This window comes from Schistocerca serialis, chromosome 3, assembly GCF_023864345.2.
Source record: "Schistocerca serialis cubense isolate TAMUIC-IGC-003099 chromosome 3, iqSchSeri2.2, whole genome shotgun sequence".
NCBI classification, from domain to species: domain Eukaryota; kingdom Metazoa; phylum Arthropoda; class Insecta; order Orthoptera; family Acrididae; genus Schistocerca; species Schistocerca serialis.
This window is the reverse complement of record NC_064640.1, coordinates 107,421,372-107,428,611: the sequence shown is the minus strand read 5'-3', so window position 1 is coordinate 107,428,611 and position 7,240 is coordinate 107,421,372. Positions and strand designations below refer to the sequence as shown.

Here is a 7,240-nt window from a genome sequence, read left to right as displayed (position 1 = left end):
CGGCCCACTTCTGGTCGATTGCAGGGCAGCTTGGTCAGTGACAGTGTGAGGGGGTCTTTCTAATTTTATCCAAAGAGTGCAAGAATGCTCTGATTCCCATCAGCATAGAAATAGATCATAAATTAAGCACTATGATCGAAGTGATAGAAATATGTAGAGCACTGTCTGATATACTTTGATGATAGATGTGTTTGAGAATTAACAATGCATGGACATACTGCACAGTCATCTATCCACATTCGCAATGATACTTGCAAAGTGGGGAATGGGGTGGTTTAGCTAAGATACTGAAATTGAGAAACATGCTGTCACCTCATTTGTCGGTGTTGAACTTACTGTAAAATTGGTAAAATTGTTCACACAATCAACTGTAATGCTTATTATTCCAGTACATCAGGGGTGTCTTTTCCATCCCATCTGTTCACTGGTACGCTGTTCGTTACCATGTAATGATTGACTGACATCGCTTGTTTCAATTGGAGAAAGAGAGTGTGTGGAGGGACAACACGTTCTGGGGCCGGACAGCACCGAAACAGTGATCACGTACATGACTGCAACATGGAGAATCAGTCGAAATGGAATGCAGAGGCATCAGCTATTCGATTAGTGTGACAGATGAGTTTAAATGTAGTCCTGAAACCCACGCCAATGCTGTAAAACTCTTCCAATCTCCTTATGTTGTAACTGTCTTTTATTTAAAATCATCCAGTGCGTGTGGTGTGTTATGGTAGGTGCAGTAACAACATGACTTACACCATGTGACGTCTAGTTTTCTGAGAGAGGCAATATGTCAGAGCATGTTAATGTCAGTTTATAACCTGACACAGACCTTGAAGTCGGGGAGGAAAAACAAAATGTATGGCAGTGCACAAAGCGTGTTACAGCAGAAAAAAACAATGTTTCATACAATGACACAGGGTCACAGGGAGTGTCTCTTGCGATTTACACTATAGTCTGTGGAATGCAGTCATCCTCCTACAGCACAGGCGATGAAACTGTAAACTGGTCTGTGCAGTGGGTCAATGCCTGTATATCTAATAGGATCGTCACATGTGCTCGAAGCTGACACGGATATGGTATTTGTTTTCGATATATGGGAGGAGAGCGATGCGGTACAAGTCTTACCAAGTTGTCTATTGGATGAAGTTAGTGGAGCTTTTATGGTTCGTAATTTTTCTCTGGTGGATGGACCAGAACAACGATGATAGAATGTTAGGGAGATAGATGTGATGGGCCCTGAGGGGTGTGGATCTGTAGTACCTGCTTATAGTTTGGAGAAGCACAACAATGCAGTAGCGAAATCCACGTCCTTTCCGCAGTTCCCGTACTGTCTTTTATACTAACTTGTATTGCAGCAGCAGGCTTTGTTTCCACTGAATGCTCAAAACACAGTTCTGTCGCAATAACTCAGCTACGCCTGTTTCTACACGGGTTGCAGAAGGTGGTAGATATAGCTTTCTCCGACTTCTACTCAGTTCTGACTTACATTCGAACAATCACATGTTCAAAGCTGCAGGGACGGTAGTGCAGAGTCTGAGGGGTTGTTACAAGATGCAAAGTGGCTACCTAAAACAATGTTGGAATTTCGCTGTAGTAGATAGGTTCGAGAAAGGTGGCTTGTTTCGAGATATGAGAGTGCCAGAAACATCATTCGCTAGTGACTGTAATCATTAGAGGACTTGAAACTTCCCGGCAGATTAAAACTGTGTGCCCGACCGAGACTCGAACTCGGGACCTTTGCCTTTCACGGGCAAGTGCTCTACCAACTGAGCTACCGAAGCACGACTCACGCCCGGTACTCACAGCTTTACTTCTGTCAGTACCTCGTCTCCTACCTTCCAAACTTTACAGAAGCTCTCCTGCGAACCTTGCAGAACTAGCACTCCTGAAAGAAAGGATACTGCGGAGACATGGCTTAGCCACAGCCTGGGGGATGTTTCCAGAATGAGATTTTCACTCTGCAGCGGAGTGTGCGCTGATATGAAACTTCCTGGCAGATTAAAACTGTGTGCCCGACCGAGATTCGAACTCGGGACCTTTGCCTTTCGCGGGCAAGTGCTCTACCAACTGAGCTACCGAAGCACGACTCACGCCCGGTACTCACAGCTTTACTTCTGTCAGTACCTCGTCTCCTACCTTCCAAACTTTACAGAAGCTCTCCTGCGAACCTTGCAGAACTAGCACTCCTGAAAGAAAGGATACTGCGGAGACATGACTTAGCCACAGCCTGGGGGATGTTTCCAGAATGAGATTTTCACTCTGCAGCGGAGTGTGCGCTGATATGAAACTTTCAGGAGTGCTAGTTCTGCAAGGTTCGCAGGAGAGCTTCTGTAAAGTTTGGAATGTAGGAGACGAGGTACTGACAGAAGTAAAGCTGTGAGTACCGGGCGTGAGTCGTGCTTCGGTAGCTCAGTTGGTAGAGCACTTGCCCGCGAAAGGCAAAGGTCCCGAGTTCGAGTCTCGGTCGGGCACACAGTTTTAATCTGCCAGGAAGTTTCATATCAGTGCACACTCCGCTGCAGAGTGAAAATCTCATTCTGGATTAGAGGACTTTTCCACAGGATTCAATGCAGGTGTGTGACTGAATGGAAAGATTTGATTCCAAATCATAGACATCATTTCTAGCAGATAGCATAACACTAGAGATCTGAAAAGCTAGTGCACATTTCTTCCGACTTCCATCAGCACACCATCTACTACTCCTGTTTGTGATCCTTCTCAGTCAGTCATCGCCTACAGCTCAGTGGACATATCACTGAACCACTCACATGGTATCGAGACAGAATATGTTACAAATGCTATAGAAATATCTAGATGGGGCGGGGTAAGGGAGTCGCAAATACCGCTTACATACCACGTTCCTTGGCCAAATCCCTTTTTAAAAATTCAGCGATGTTACCACGAAGTTGCACTGTGAGCTACATCTAATAGGACTGCTGGTCTGATAATATACATGCCAGAGATCACCGTCTCGCTATTTGTCTGGACAAAAACCATCTCATTCAGAGGTAATATCATACCTCGATTTATAAAGCAAGAATAGCTTTTAACATGGACACTTGTCTGCACCTGTGGAGCCAAGAGCGCTTGCGACAGTAACATAGAGTAGTTGTTGCGACTGGGTTTTTTATCATATCAGATGATTACGCCTATCTTTCTAAGATGCAGTGGTACCACTCACAAGAAAAACTTATGACACATGTCCACCCGTAGTTGATTTTCAGTCAGTATTATTTCATATCGCCAGCGATCAGTTATTGATGAAGAATTATACTTAGTAGTAGGGGGTGCGTGATAGGTACACGTTGAACATCAGGCTTATGAAGTACGTGTTTGTGTTCCAACATGTGCATAGGAAGGTATAGATTTGACGTCGAGTATTGTGATAGCAAAGGGAAGAATGGTACGGATATTTCTACTTCTAGAGCTATGGCCATCAACGGTGTATTTCCGATACTTCGCTCATGTTGAATGTCGTTCAACTGAGACCGCAATCGTAGCATTTAGTTGTAAATACAGGGATAAAATATATATGTGACTAATTTCTTATGATGATGATTCTACATGTGCGTGCTTGGCGTGCAGTGCTGGTGACCTGTGTGGGAATCAGTCAATTTCCAGTTAACAGTAGGAGCTGTCTGAATGAAGAGGCCTGTTGGGGTGTAGGAATGTAGACATCTTAACCAAGTTGTTCTCTAGACGACCGAATAACGAACTAATACTTAGTATGTGTTGGATAGCTTTCGCGATCGTGTGGAATGTTGAGAAGATTCAATATGGGTGTATGTTTGCACTCGGCCATTATTCCCGTCCATGTAAATTGTTTGGTTGACTGCTTCTTCACATTTCAAGTCTTTATTTAGTTGAGAGAACATCGATCGTTGTGTATGCATCTAGCACGTGGAAGACACTTTTGCTGGTTCTCTAGACATGATAAACACATTATTTGACTTTGTAAATTACAGGAATGATTTGGAATCTATTACATCACTGACATCGGTATTAACGAGTGGAAATATCGGTTTAGTATATTTTTCTTCTGTCAAGTTTTTTCACATAAGGGTCTTCACAGATTGGATTAGTTTCTAGTTACTCTATGGTTTACAGCACGCTCCACCTAGCTAAAATTTCGGGTTTCTAGGGAAATAATTTTCAGTCGGTATCCTTAGAATTATGTTGTGCTATCGATCGGTAGGATACTGCTGTGTGCATGATATCGGAAGGTACCACGAAAATGGTGTGATATTCTATCAAATCATGCGAAAATACATGTGTTCTTGTAATCCTAGAGTCTGGAGATGGGTGTAGAAAAGCGAGCAAGCGATGAAGCAGGTTCGGACCAGAAAGAGCAACGCGTTTGTGCCGAGGGGGAACGAGTCCGAATTTGTAGAACAGTTCTGTGAGTGACTTCAGTCGGCTGAGTGCACTGTAGTCACCTGTCACGAGGGAACTACCACTGAACCTCGCAGGGAAATATTTAGTGCTGCGAGTAGTATTTACAGTGCTGTCTGTCTTAGCAGTATATGTACAAATGATGTAAAAGGGATGATTTTGTATGGCACAGGAGGCGTATTGTATGTTTACTACATCGAGATGGTTGGAGATCGGTTTCACACTCTAATATTCAAGCTCCTGTCCTCAGTGGGAGAGCAGTGTTATTGAGTAAGAGTCTTTCCGTATTTGACAACGTGTAGGGGCACTTTGTAGGGCTTAATTGTCGGAGCAATATGGTGATCTGTACAAAATACAATCACAATGCTCTATTAATTCACAAGATGTCTTTTGTGCTGGGACATAGGAGTGTCTACAAATTGATTCAAACAAGAATGGACATAAGGTATGTATGGGAAGTTCTGAGAAAGTAAGTGTTCAAAGACAAGTTGAAGCAAACCATCCATCTCTGGCGGGGATGCTGTCACTCATCCACCACTGTGCCATTAGGACATCGCCAGACCTGTAGCTGTAGTATACAGAAAAGTCAGGACATTTTTCTCTTTTGTGTGACAGTGCTTCGAATTCTGTTTGCGCAATTGTTCTGATTTCCACCCTCTGTGCTTAGTCAGTGATCTCTTTCCAAACAACAAGAATGCTTTTATGATTAATGGTGTTTTCACATGAGCACATAGGCTTTTTTGCAGTGTGAACGTTTTCTGAGACGTATATTGACAGCAGGACGATCACTTCACTGCAAAGTGTTAGCTGCACTCGGTATGCGTGCACGCTAGACACATTTCACAAGTTCCGTTAGGATTGCAAGGAACAATGTACACTGTGCTATTCTGGAAACGACTTATACAGCATCTGTGAGGGTGAGTCACTCTGCAATTAGGTCTTCGCTGGACCGCAGGTAGAGATAGAGGATTCACACACCAACAGTAGTGATCACAAGTGTGTGTGGCCCAGAGGATGACTTGGCACTTATTTAGATAGACGGGCCTGTGTCGTCAATATAACAGTCAAAGAACATTCACATGCCATCTGCACTGCCCCTGCGCTGGCTAGGAGTGCCTGGCCCTGTGGTACACGTTGGGGATCTGTGATAGTTGCAGTTGATGATTGTTCAGAAGCATTTTTTACATGTACTGAGAGTTTATGCACTGGATTGTTTCTGGCAGTTTATGGGCTGTGAACGTTAGACATGCATTATGGTTTGAGGATTTATTAGGTGTTTTGGCTTTTGTTGCATTATTTTGTGAATGGGTGTGCAGTGCATGGTTTTGAAATATGACGATTACCAAGCATGTTTGGAGAGTCTTTTAGATGGACTCGACGTGCACACGCCCTTGGAGCGTCTGCGCTCTACAAATAGGTCTTCGCTCCCATCCACTCGCATCAGCAATGGTGCTTAGATTATCACGTACTTCGAGAGGAATTTCTCAGGTGTAAAGTACGAAAGGGGTGCCGCCGCCTTATGGTTCCGGGCACCTGTGCATCACTTCGCGGGGGGTGCCGCTGCATCCAGACTTCTGGGATCATGTGCAGTAGCCTCCCGTGCAGGTTAGTGGATGGGTTGGGGGGGGGGGGCGGCGGGCGGTGCCTGCACGCATTGTTTGCAAGCACTTCTTTAGGCTGTATTATGCGTTATTTGGATGGTTTATGAGTTGATTCCGTGTCTGCACATCACTGTACTGCATTATTTAGGAGTAGTTTGCATGTCTTTATGCTGTGCAGTGAAATTATTTTGGTAATTTATGAGGTGTTTGCATCTCTGTAGTGCATTATGTAGGAGTAGTTTACAGGTCTATAGGCTGTGTGGCATGAGCCCAAGCAAGTCAGAGCATGTGTTTTATATCAATGCGGTAATTATACTATCTTTGAAAATCCATCCCTAAATAAATTGTTCCAAAATAAATAAAATACACTCCTTCTTCTCTCCAGCAGCCCAGCAGAGGCTGAATCATTTTCACCTCCAGACAATCATCTTGGGCTATGTCACAGAATGGATGACAGCACCCTCTGGTGACAGTACTGTGTACTATTTCCAGAACTCATGGCGACCACACTGTTTGCCGCCATTTTCCCCCACCATCTTGGGTTATGTCACAGAACAGATGAAAGTGCTCTCTTGGGGAAGTACTGTGTACTAGGTCCAGACCTCGTGGTGGACACACTGTTTCCCTCCATCTTTGATAACGGTACTTGCGTCATCAACTGATGTCATGGCCACTATCTCTCATTACATCATGGAACAGACAATAGCATTCTCTGGTGGCAGCACTATGTATTAGGTCAGTTGGACTCTGGACCTCATGGCGAACACAATGGATGGTGGTACTGCCTCTAATTGTTTAAATAAATAATGCAAAATAATAAAGATTTATGTCTAGCACAGGTCGAGTCATCTCTCTGCAATTTCCTAGGATGACGTGGCGGTTGGATGACTTAGGTTAGTGGAGGTAGCCCAACTGTCTTCTCTTTCCTGCCATTTTCTTAGGTTACTAGAGATAGCCCATGTGGCCTTTCATTACCAACAAAATCAAACTTTACGCCAATCCCTATGAGGAGGTGGTGAATGGGAGACTTAGGTTAGTGGAGGTAGGCCACCTGTCCTTTCTTTCCTGCCATTAGGTTAGTAGAGGCAGCCCAGTTGACCTATATTCCCTCCAAAATTCAAACTTCCCACCAGGAGATCATGGCAGGGGTGTGTGGCACTTTCCTGCCACCTTGGATAAAGGTATTTACGTCATCATCTGACGTCACTGCTGCCTTCTTGGATAATGGTACTTTGGGGTGGTGCTGT

The 7,240-nt window shown here is 44.2% G+C and overlaps 2 non-coding genes across 2 annotated transcripts; both read right to left on the bottom strand.

The window, feature by feature from the left end:
• Positions 1 to 1,707: 1,707 nt before the first annotated feature.
• Positions 1,708 to 1,782, bottom strand: Trnas-uga (transfer RNA serine (anticodon UGA)). The gene has a single exon. It is a non-coding gene; the product is annotated as a tRNA-Ser (tRNA).
• Positions 1,783 to 2,008: 226 nt separating this feature from the next.
• On the bottom strand, positions 2,009 to 2,083 carry Trnas-cga (transfer RNA serine (anticodon CGA)). The gene has a single exon. It is a non-coding gene; the product is annotated as a tRNA-Ser (tRNA).
• Positions 2,084 to 7,240: the final 5,157 nt, after the last annotated feature.